Source organism: Oryctolagus cuniculus, chromosome 2 (genome assembly GCF_964237555.1).
Source record: "Oryctolagus cuniculus chromosome 2, mOryCun1.1, whole genome shotgun sequence".
NCBI classification, from domain to species: Eukaryota; Metazoa; Chordata; class Mammalia; order Lagomorpha; family Leporidae; genus Oryctolagus; species Oryctolagus cuniculus.
Genome location: NC_091433.1, coordinates 64,291,549 through 64,304,447, shown reverse-complemented (window position 1 = coordinate 64,304,447; position 12,899 = coordinate 64,291,549). Strand labels below are relative to the sequence as shown.

Here is a 12,899-nt window from a genome sequence, read left to right as displayed (position 1 = left end):
CCCACGCCTCGGCCGCTTCACGTGCTCCCGGGCGGACCGGAGCGTGGCGGGGGACGCCGTGCGCCCGGTCCTCGCCGCCGTCGCGGACCCCCATGAACGCTAACGAGAGTCGGGCTCGCGGCCCGGGAAGCTGAGGCGCGGGTCTTCTGGGCTGGGGGCTCGGGTTCCTCTCCGTGACGCGGCAGGGCCGGACAGCCGTGCTCCGGAATGGCTAATGTGCTGTTCTACCTAGCTTTACTTTTAAATAAAAGATGCTTCTGTATTAAATTTTTCTTTTAAAAAAATTGTCTTTTTCTTTCTCTAGATTCCCCTTGTATCATTAGTTGTGCGTTGCCTCCAGTCTAACGTCCCTCCGTCCTTTAATTTCTTTCTTCCAGAATATTCCATGCCCTTCAACCCCTTTCGCCATTAAACTGAGGATTGAATGACTCAAATGTTCGGTAATTTTCAGATTCACCGGTGTTTCCTTTCAATCCCTCCAAACCCCCGCAAGCATTTTTATAAATAAACAAGAAAGACAACAAGAAGTACTTTACATCCCAATACTGATAGCAATCAACATCTTTTATCAGCTCTCATTCCACATCTTAACTACCTTCTAAATGCAGACTTAAACCAGAAAATTAATAGTTTAAGAAAGGAAGGCTCAGCGTTCTCCCTTCGTTTATCAATGAGATGAGATGATTACCTTCGGGATTGCTCTTCTCTCACCCCCTCTTTCCTCTGGTAATGACTAAACCTTTTCCTCAGTCCCACAATCCAACAGCGAGTTCTTTATCGTTAGTGTGTTATCTTTATCTAGACTTTTGTCACTTTTTCTTGTGTCTAATGCTACGGAATGTGAATACAGCTCCTCCATCTCTTTGTGGGGGTTTTACTGTCTCAATTTCCAGTACTAGCACGTCCATCGTCAAACATGCAAATGTTTCATGTTACCCTGTGTAACATGTCCATCGTCAAACATGCAAGTATTTCACGTTACCCCGTGTGACATGTCCATCGTCAAACATGCAAATATTTCACGTTACCCCGTGTAACATGTCCATCATCAAACATGCAAATATTTCATGTTACCCTGTGTAACATGTCCATCGTCAACCATGCAAATATTTCATGCTACCCGGTGTTTAAGCCAGGTCTACACCTTGGCGTTTTCTTTCATTAACTCTGGCTCTTCTGAAACCTCGACTCACAAATGCATTCTATTATAACTTGATGAGCACAGTCATCCTATCCATTCTTCCCTTAATGATCAAAATAACTTACTTGTGAATTGGGGCGTTTACATTATTAAGATATCATGAATATTGTTTACACACAGCACAGCAATTATTTTAAAAATGTAAACATTCTTTTGATACAGTCTAAATTTCAAAGTTAAGTCAGGGTTTTGAAATTCTTCCTCTCTTCAGTAAAATTGGGTCAAAAAAGAGAACAATAGATATTTTGTAGGGCACCCAAAGACTTGTATGCTTTCTTAAATAAATATCTTCCTAAGACATAATATTGTGAAAAGGGTCTTCACACAGACTTTGTAATGAATACGACTCTTCTTGGGGTGGGAAGGGCCTCAGATAAACACTGCAACTCCTTAAGACTATCAGGAAGGGTTGTTCAACTGCAATTTCAGATGTATTAAAAGGCAGCAAACAGCACATTTAAAATTTGCCAGGAACCAAGTCTTATCTACACATCACAAATGCATCCCTTGAGTTTTGACAAACACAAGTTAGCAGATCTGGACTGGGGCTAGAACATGAGAACACATTCTAATGGGAGAATGACAAATTTAAGATCTTAAATAAATCATCATTTGGGTCAAGACCGAATCTCAAGAAGACTGATATCTGGCATGCTTGTTTCCTCGGATGAATGCTATGTAAATTGGTCACTGATTGATAGCATTTATTAAAATTCCAATTTAAAATGCTAATTAAGCAATGCCCATCTATGAATATCAGATGCAGGTTACACCGATTTTCATATTGGACTCTATTGGAATATTCTTTATGGATATTGACTTCTATCCTTTCTTAATACAAAGTTAATTATTTTCATTTGAACAAAGAAAATATCCCTTGAGAATGATTAAGAATTTACTTTGAACAAAGCTGAGCAGCAACAGCAGGCATGGGGGAGGACAAAGGGACAGATGGGTTCAAGTAGTTTCTAATACTGAGAAGTAAAGGATGGCTTCTGTGTACGTTAAAGGACCTCACAAAGTTTATAGAGAGCTGTGTAATATGAAAAACCAGCATGCAGAGATTTCAATATTTTTTACATCAAAATGAACTCCTACTTTAATTCCATTTTCCGTGATTTTTTTTGAAGGACCCTCAGATCTTACCAAGAAAAGACACATGGTTTTATGGCCACGCCCATTCACACATTAAATCCCTGACATCTTTTAAATACAAAGAATCCACCAAAGAGTTCCTCAGAGACATGTAATAAGGCATAACACGTGTTCGATTTCTACTTCCTTCTACTACAGCTTGCCATATCAATGATGTCAGGAATAATTAGCATTATAGATACTGCCTTCTATAACTTAAGCATTCCTTGTCTAAGATGTGCAGAATTCCCCGCAGTTCCATGAGCAGATACTATTAAATATGTTGAATTATGTGGCTATTTTATGTTGTGAATAAATAACCACATGAAATCATACTTGCAATATTAAATGAATTTTACTTATAACTGAATTTAGTTCTTTAGGCATAAAACCCTAATGACTGCACACCACAAGGAAGATTTTTAAAAATGCATGAACCAAACTAAATCAAAGCAAATTGTATTAAAAAAAAAAAAAAAAAGTCCATGCATGAGCTGTTTCAAACCAGCACCAACTTAGCTTCAGAGTAGGAGTGTTAAGAGTGCTTCTGACCTCTCTGAACTTAGGCCAAAAACCTTCCAGAAAAAAATCAGAGTACACACAAAACTGGGATGATTACCCTTCCTGCTAATTATAAACCAATAAATCCCTACTGTCAGAGGTGCTGATACAACATCAAAATCAAACTTGTATAGCTATACTAAATAAGTGACTATGATAAAAGCTAACACTGAGCACTTCATTTTATGACTGGCATTACCCTGAGCATTTGACACTTACCACTTTGATTTAATTCTCTGAGCCCCTATGAGAAAGCAGTGTTATTATTCCCTTCTACAGATGAGGAAACTGGAACTCTAGCAGGGAAGGGTATGCTCATATATCCCAGGTTTGATGGACTCCCAGACTGACACCTATTTCGCTAGACATTTAAACAATATTGATTCCATACTTTAAACTGGTATTATGCAGTTCATGAACCAAAGCAAATTTATCAGGATAGTCCACATAAAAAAAAAAAAGACATTTGATTTTTTTTTAAAATGAGTAATAAGTAGATATGAGAGGTACCTGATTTTCTCCTGTATTTTGAAGTTACCCCCAAGAGGTAAGGTGACAAATAGGGTCAATATTAGTATTCTCTGAAAACTAGAATCTTAATGAGTGATGAAATGGTTAGCAGACATTTCCAAATACCTGATTTAGGGATTCACATAGGATGATATGTAGGTGCCTCTCTAGAATGTACTTTGTCTGGGTGAACTTTATAAAACAAAATAACTCTGTACTTTTACTTACAAATTTTTCCTTCTTAAATATGTCAAAGAAACTGTTTATATCATGAAAATTACAGAGCATTGACATCAACTGGTACATAATAATTGTACAATTACTTTGGTTATATGCCATGAATAAAATTCTAGATTTTATCTTATGTCTTGTGAAGTGTTATTTTGTTAGTAGGACATAACTTTCTAACAGCATGTGGACTCTGTTACGAGCTGACATAAAACTATACTGAAAACCATAATTCCCAGGTCCTTTCTCCAGTAAAGTTCAATTATCATTTACACTGGAAGAAAAATAAAGACTTGAAAACAAAGGCTTATAATAAATATAATCATTTATGTTTTCAAGGGCTAGTATAATATCTAGGCAATTTTTTGGTTTATCACACAGAAAAATCCACCAACAATATATGTATTTGTCTCAAAATGATCTGAAATGACTCACATCTGAAATCATTTCTAAAAGGTGAGTTCTATTCTTTATTTTTAAAGGTGTTGAATTGTGAATTACTTCACCAAAACAAAAATAAACCAAAAACCTAATGCTTGCTGTAATCCGAAACAAGATGAAGACCTAGGACTCTTTAGATACGCAATCACATTTGTTGCGTGCCCACAGAACTGATCCTCATTTTTTTGTTAATTCAGATGGCTTTAGGCAGGAACCTACTGGGCAGGCTGGGAAGAAGAGGAAGCAAGATCTGGGTGTGTGTGTCTGCACTTCTCACAGGGGACCATCAAGCAAAGCAAAAAGGCTTAGTGAGTGTCAACCCTGTGTTGGCGAGCATCCAAGATGGAGGAAAGACTATGAGGAGAGGAGCTCATTCCTACCTGGTGGTGAGAGGCAGAACAGGGCCAGGAGGGCAGAGCTTCAACAGAAACCTGGATGGCCAACAAGAGTTAGCTGAGGGTATGGATGGCAGGAACTGAATACATAGCAAGAGCCAAGGCCCAAGTCAAGTCACCAGCTGTTCAAAGGCTATGGCAGAAGGCAGCCTATAGCACAGAGAAGTATACAGAAAGCCAGTGCCACGAGTAAATCTCTTCCTTGAGGAGGACCAGGGGTGGTCACTATGGAGAGTGTGCTGCTCCACCCTGACACATTGACAGGGGGTCTGCAGCCAGCAGGACTAATTCCCAGGCCCACCCTGGGATGTTTTTATTTATTTTATTTTTTATTTTTTTGACAGGCAGAGTGGACAGTGAGAGAGAGAGACAGAGAGAAAGGTCTTCCTTTGCCGTTGGTTCACCCTCCAATGGCCGCCGCGGCCAGCGCGCTGCGGCCGGCGCACCGCGCTGATCCGATGGCATGAGCCAGGATCCAGGTGCTTTTCCTGGTCTCCCATGGGGTGCAGGGCCCAAGCACCTGGGCCATCCTCCACTGCACTCCCTGGCCACAGCAGAGGGCTGGCCTGGAAGAGGGGCAACCGGGACAGAATCCGGCGCCCCGACCGGGACTAGAACCCGGTGTGCCGGTGCCGCTAGGCGGAGGATTAGCCCAGTGAGCCGCGGCGCCGGCTGGATGTTTCTATGCTTGGTAACTTGATGGGGGATTCACCTTATTTTTTCAGTTTTGAAAATAAGAATATATTGTTGGTGCGCATAATCTGAATGCATTCTTTGATAGTCCAAGTTTAAGAAATGCACAGGTGATAATACAGAGGACTGCATTATTTTATTTATGGGCAAGTTCTTCAATCTGGACTATTTCTTTCTAACCATCAGTCCATTTACCTTTCCCCGAAACACTAATGTTGGTTCTCAAAAACCAATTTTAATGAAACATCAACAAATTAGACGAAATATTTTTTAAATTAAATATATTACTCTAATGATTTTGTTTCATTTGGGCATAAGAATTGGTTGCTCAATAATGACTAGGGATGAACTGATGCTATCAGATGGGCAGTTATCTACAGTGACAATAGCCATGCACAGGTCAAAGCTTTATGCAGCAGCCAGAACACAGAAATCACACAAGCTTCCATATTTACCATTTACAATCTGTAATATCAAAAAATCTAAAAGGAATCCATATGTCTTAAGATCATTTTTTGCAAGTGGTTTATTTAACATGTCTTTGTGGACAAATGAATGCAGACAATTAATGAGCTATTAGTTTCAGGTGTTTTCATGACAGTCTCACATAAAATATTTTTTTGTTTCACAAATTTTATATATATATATACGCCCAAATTCTTATCTTAAAATGATGAGAGACAGAACACAAGACATCTATTGAGAGAGAGTGATTCTCATCAGTTGGTTCACTCCCCAAATGCCCACAACAGCCAAGGGCAGAGAAGGAGGGCTACAGAAGCTACGAGCCAGGAACTCAATCCAGGTCTCCCAAGTGGGAGGCAGGAACCCAATTACTTGAGACATCACTGCTGCCTCCCAGGGTCTGCACTGGCAGCAAGCTAGAGTCAGGAGTCAAACTCAGGAACTCTAAAGTGAGATGCAGACGTCCAAAGAAATGTTTTAAATGCCAAGGCAAAACTCTGCCCCAAAGCATATTTTTACGGTATTTTGTATGTAGGTATATGCTTCATAACTCTGCTTTTGATATGGCCAATTTTTGCCTACTCATAACCTGACTCAGAAGTCAGTTCCAGGGTAAGTGTTTGATGCAACAGTTAAGAAGCCCCGTAGGATGCCCACATCCCTTATGGGAGATCCAGATTAAGTTCCTGACTCCTGGCTTTGTCTTGGCTCAGCCCTGGCTATTGCAGGATGTTGGGGAGTAAGCCAGCAGATAGATTTTTCTCTTTCAAACACAATGAAAAGATAGTAATTAATTAAAAACTTTTTAAAAGAGGTCAGTTTCTCCATGCAGCCTTTCCTGGTTTACCAAGAATAGTATAAGGGTTCCCCTTTCGTGTTCCCTTTGAAATCTGCAAATATCTTTTGTCACATTCATCGTACTATATTCTGCTTCCTGTTTTCTCATCAGGCACTCCTTCCAGACCACAAATATATAAAGCTAGGGATCAGTTTTTTGCTGATTCTCCAGCATTTAGTACAGTGTCTTACAGAAAGCAGATACTATATACATGCTGGTTTGGGATGAGTACATGAATGGAACACTGGCAACAAAAAGCCCAGATTGAAGAAACTGCTTGTTAACTAAATCAATACAATCACGTGTATTTATCACACATTCTATAACCACTGGCTCATTTGTGTGCACTCTCTCTCTTACTTGCTCGCTCTCATCCATACACATACACACACAACCCTAAGTTCACATTAACCTTTTGAAGGTAGAGGCTGTGGAATAGGACATCTAGCACTACTTTTTTTTTTCTTTTAAAATCTCCAGATATATACTTTTCATTTTAAAACCATAGATTTATAAAACTGGACATAATCTTAACCTATGACCTAATTTGGGGATACCCTCTGAGATCCATCTCAGATAAAATTCCATCTAAATTACACCACACACACATGAAGTTTTTAAAAAACCCTACTGTGCCATACCTATCCCAAGTAACACACAATAACAGTTCACAGGGTTTTCTGAGGCTCCCTAAACTTAAATCTCTAAAGCCACAATGTATTCCCAGATGCCCTTGCTCAGTGTAAGCAGAAAGAGGAGCAGCTGGTCAGCATTTCCTCAATAAGGGCCCTTCATATACTTGAAGATGATTATTCCTAAATCTTCCCTTAAAATCCACATTGTCATGCTAAACTCAATTATTATTATTTTACTATTTCCTCATGCGGCTAATTTTCATCCCTTTCATCATCTTAATGGCTGCTCTCTGGGCTTCCTCCGTAGGTGTGGAGGTGGAGCTCGTGGAGAACCACAACCTCTTGGTATCATTTGCTGGATTTAGAGACCTCGGCCCAGGAAGAGAAAGTTCTATCAGAAGACAAATGGTTTAGAGCAGTGAAACAGATCTCTTTACATGCACCAGTAGGAAGTCTGGAGGTGGCAAGAGGGAATTTAGTGCTCTGTTGTAGACTTGCTAAGCCAATACCACACACTGGTATTTGAGTAGGTGAGAGCTCAGAGGCAATGAGCTCAGAGGCAATGAGTAAAACCAAGACAGCAAAGGGCCACACCTGAATCTGGGGGGATGCCTACACAAAGGGGTCACGACGGCAGGTCAACGCTAGGGAGAGTGAAGGAGATATCCACGTTGATGTTGGGTGAAGGGGTCCTGGAGGAGAGATTTCAACAACTGGGACAGGGAACCCGGTGCGTGATGGTCAACAAAACTGCATGCCAACGATTAATGCTTACGGGGACCGAGGAAAAGTTCTTCCAAGTGACAAGAAGAAGCAGTTTGTGACCTAACGGAAAATAATTTCTAGCAGAGTAATGGGGTGAATGTCAGATTTAATGGTTGTTGAAAAGCAAGTGGGTGGTGTAGAAAAGGAGACAGTTAGTGTGCAAACCAGTTTTTTTCCTTCAAAGCTTCTGGATGTGAATTCCATTCACCTTTATTGAAAGCCTCGTATGTGCCTCAAACACCTTAGATACTTTCACCTGAAATGCTTCCTTTAATCCTCGCAGGGAAAGGCTACTTTAAAACCAGGAGAGAGAACTCCATTTCCATTATTTAAAATAACTCTGTTGGGAAAAATATACTGGTTTTTTTTTTTTTTTTTCCAGAAAAAAATCCAGCTCAGGTCTGTATCAGTTTGCAGGAAGCAAATGTGCTGGGGTCTTGCTGAGAGCCACGAGGCAGCAGCTTAAGGGAAACCATACAAAGATACACAGGAAACACCATGAGAAGAAATGTGTTCTCTAAAAGGAACGAGGAAGGAAGGCACAGAGTGGTAACAGGTGCAGGCAGAGGCTGTCAGGTAAAGAACACGCCTGCTGTGGACCTGGTCCTGGGGGCTTTCAGCTTCTGAGTGACAGTAAACTTCAGGGGCTGTCTCTTTCTCTTAGGAGAACTGCTGCAGAGGGCATCAGATCTTTCCGAAGCTCTACAGTCATTAAAAGGCAAAATAAGGCATCTGTTTAATTGATGCTAACCAAGGTGAACATAACTCTTGAGGCCACAGCTAACAGAGATTTTGATCACTGAGATGAATGTCCAAGTCAACACTCTGACTCCAGACCATGTTTCAGAGCCTGCCATCCTTGGGAGCAACTTAAACCAAAGGGAAAATATGGAGAATTATGTTATTTTTGGCTGAAGGCCTTTGTAAGGTTTTCAACAAAAGGTTTGTACAATGTGATCATTCAAATGAATTTTAAAGATTAAGGGAGAAGAAGTTAGAGTATTTTAGAATTAATTTCATAATATTACTCATTAGGTCAATATATCACTATGTCACTTTAACTACAGAGCCTAAGATAGCTGTAGTTTCAGGTGAAATAAGCAGCCAGTATAAGCAGAATGGCTCTCAGAGTTAGGTATAAATCTGTTTAGAGTGTACCTTTTCTGGTCGTATTCTACCGTGGATATTGGGTAAATTTAGCTTCAAGGAATTTCTGGCAGAGTTTCAGAAAGATGGTTAGCATGAGGAATTTTCTAAATGGAAAAGAGCAGTCAGATTACACTGTGATTAATAGAAATTTATGATTAGTGGGAAAGATCCTAATTATAGCCAGGCATTTATACCACAAAAAGTTTATTCCACTGCTTGGTGATTTTATCTAGCAATGTTAACAAAAACATGTCATCTCATAATCAGTGCAGGAAACTTCGTGGCTGAAATTTAGATAAGCAGGTATCTTTTTATCTATACCTTAGGTTGCATGTATAAGTTTCACTGCAAGAGGATAAAATAAACACACTGCAAAATACACAGAGACTAACAGAAATGAGCATTTAGCAAAGCAGCTGAGACACCTGTGTCCCACATCACAGCACTGGGGTTTGATTTCTGGGTTTGGCTCCTGACTCCAGCATCCTGCTAATGCAGACCTGGGGAGGTAGCTCAAGTGGTCAGTCTCCTACCTCCCAGCTAGGAGACCTGAATGAGTTCCTGGCTCCTGGGTTTGGCCTGCACCCAATCCCATCTATTGTGTGAGCATTTGGGGAGAGAACCAGCAGATAGGAGGTCTCTCTCCATCTCTCAAGAACAGACATTATACATGCACACATACAGGTATATATACACACACATTTATACTTAACATATATATACATTATACATTTAACATATGTACACTATATATATGTGTGTGTATATATATACGTCTATCTAACACAAAGTAGTTTTAATCATTTGTACATTGAAACCAAAGGAGTAAAATAGCATCATAGGTCACCCTTCATGAATTTCTCTACTTCTCTAGAAATCAGGAAATCTGGGTTCCAGACATTGCTCTTGTAATGAGTTGTGTGGCTCATTTGGACAATAATTTTTTGCTCTGTAAAAACAATCTCTCAGGGTGGATGTTGTGATATGACATAGCGGGTTAAGTCCCACTTGGGATGCCTGCATCCCCCATTAGAGTGCTTGTTCGACTCCCAGCTATTCCACGCTTCCCATCCAGATCCTGGCTAATGCACATGAGGTGAAGTAGATGATGGCCCAAGTGCTTGGACTCCTGCCACCCATGAGGGAGACCCAGAGAGAGTTCATGGCTCCTGGTTGCAGCCTGGTCTACTTCTGGCTGTTGCAGGCATTTAGGGAGCAAACCAGCAGAAGGAAGATTCATTCTCTTTCTCTCTCTTTCTTTCTTTCTCTTTCTTTCTCTCTTTCCTCTCCTCCCCTCCCCTCTCTCCTCTCCTCTCCTCCTCCCCTCCTCCTCTCCTTCTCTCTCTCTCTCTCTCTCTTCTTCCCACCTTTCAAATTAGACATCTGAAAAAGAAATCTCTCAGGTCTTCAGCATCTTTTGAAGGGCCATGCAAGAGTTTGTCACAGTGTCTTTAATGTCTTAGGGTAACAGTTTTCTGTTGCTGTTACTGTTTGCTCAGTTTACTAAGGTTTTTCCTTTCCCACCTTTGTTTCCCACTGTCCTGAATGTTTTGCTGCTTGTCTATCCAATATAAGTGTACAGATCAAGTTTTGTTTATTTTGAAAAACAAATTAAAGGACCCAGTCAGGCATTTCACAGCTGTTTTTGTGTTTATTTTAGGCTGACATTCCATGTGTTAAGAGAGTGGCCAGCAATCCAACGCATAAAAGAGGTGAAAAGTTCTATCATTTGAGTAGTAATGGTGATTTTTCAGAAGCCAGGGCAGGCCACAAGGTAAGTGTGAACTATCATACTCTCTTTGTTGTTACACTGCTTGTGGCAAGGATTTAACCGCAGGGCCCCATCATGTATTTATCCTTCTACCAAAGTTTTATGTACAGTCATGTGTTGCTTAATGATGGGTAAATCTTTTGAGAAATGCCTCATTAAGCAATTTCATTGTGTGAACAAATAGCATAGAGTGTACTTACACAAATGTATAAGCTGTAGCTCAATCACTCAACATGGTCTCAATGCAATCAAGGGATGGGTAAGCACGAGGTATCTGTGGCTGCAGCTGGTATAATAGGGCATTTTGTTTTATATGAAACTTTGTTTTTAATAAGTAGTAATACACTCTAAAAGAATGATTAAAAAGTATAGTATGGTTGAGTGAGAGTTTGGCCTGGAAGTTAAGACACCTGCATCCCACTTCAAAGTACCTGGATTTGATTACTGGCTCCAGTTTCTGATTCCAGCTTCCTGCTAACACAGGATGGCTCAGGTAATTGGGTCCCTGCCACCTGCATGGGGTTCCTGGATTAAGTTTCCTACTCCTAGCTTTGGTCCCCGGCCAAGGCCGATGCAGGCATTGGGCAGGGAACCAGCAGATGGGAACTGTCTTTCTCTCCTTCTGCCTCTGCCTCTGCCTCTCAAGTAAGTTTAAAAAACATTTCCATTGTGTAGTAAATGTCTAAAGCAGTAACATATTCATTTGTTACCAAGTATTACACATCATACAGAAGCAAATGCTCTATTTTATGTGACTAACAGTGCACTTGGTAGTTTACGCCAGCATCACCAGAGAACGTGAGTACTATGTTGTGCTAGAACATTCCAGCAGCTACGTCATCTTCAGGCAATGAGGACTTCTCTGCTCTGTCCTAACTTTCTGGGACTGCAACCATAAAATGTGATCTAACAGTGACTGCAATGTCATGATGCAGCACATGGCAGTGTTCGGCAAAATAGGAGATTCTTGGTAAGTGTAGTTAGAGATGACACCTCTACTTTCCTACCTACAGAGATCACACAGCATAACCAAGTGTTAGAACCTAAGGGAAAGTTCAAGCTCCCTGCTCAACCCTTTTCTTTCTTACACGGCTACTCCTGTATGGGCAAGCACTGTCCAAAAGGCAGACAAAACTGCATTCTCTGTGGATCTGGCCCCTTTTCTGATGTTCTCCCAGGAGCTCATGATCGCAGTGTTACACACCTGGAAGTGTAGGTATAAGGGAAACATCTCTCCTACCTATTAGTGATCCTAAATACTGTTAGCATGATCCCCTAACCCCTTGGAGCAAAGAAGTGGAAAGTGACATTATGGTGTGCCTGAAGGCATCTATTAAAGTGAAAGAACTGCTGTCAATAGAAAATTAGAATCCCTGCGACCTTCACAGTCAAACATAAAACTGCCCAGCCCCTGCTGGTTAATGTGAAATTTAATTAATATAATTGTATCTAGCAAGAAAAATATCTGCTTCCCCTGTGCCTAGAATTTGAATGTCTATACTATTCTACTTCTGTTTTTATTGATTTCTAAGGCATTAAGAAGACTTTCTAAAAAGTAAAACACAAATCTATAATCACTCTTCTCCCTATTATGAAGAAATAAACCAACTTCAGGTCTGTCTGACGTATGTACTGACTGCGAGTTCATTGCCTTTTTACTCTCATGGGAAAACTAAAGATCTCATTCTTCTGCAGACGCAGCAACTACATATGCCTACAAAGGGAATATTTGAAAATTTGTAAGTTAATTCCTGTGTCTTTTTCCCTATCCTATTTCAAATCAATTTCCTATTTTCTCACATTCTTCTTGGCTGGCAGCTGCTCCTTCTGGGTCTTTATCTGGCCTGAGGAAGGCAAGCCGGCAAGCAGTTGCTTGTTCGACTGATGCCAGCCCTGCTCCATGTTCGAGACAGAGTGTCTAATCTCCATATGACAAGCAGCTTCCAATTGCCTCTGTCTTGAAAAGCATCTTAACACGTGGCTCTACAGGCTGGGGTTTCCTTTCTCTTTTTATTGGGAATTTAAAGCATTTTTTCTTGGAACAAAGACTATGTAAAGGGGAAACAATAGCAATCAACTCACAAGTCAGATCTCCAAAGGGAAAAAAACCTAC

General features: G+C 40.6%; 1 protein-coding gene across 10 annotated transcripts in view; it reads right to left on the bottom strand.

Annotated features, from left to right (window-relative positions):
- Nucleotides 1–12,899, bottom strand: part of TENM3 (teneurin transmembrane protein 3) — a 650,972-nt gene that overhangs the window by 358,686 nt on the left and 279,387 nt on the right. The window lies entirely within an intron of this gene.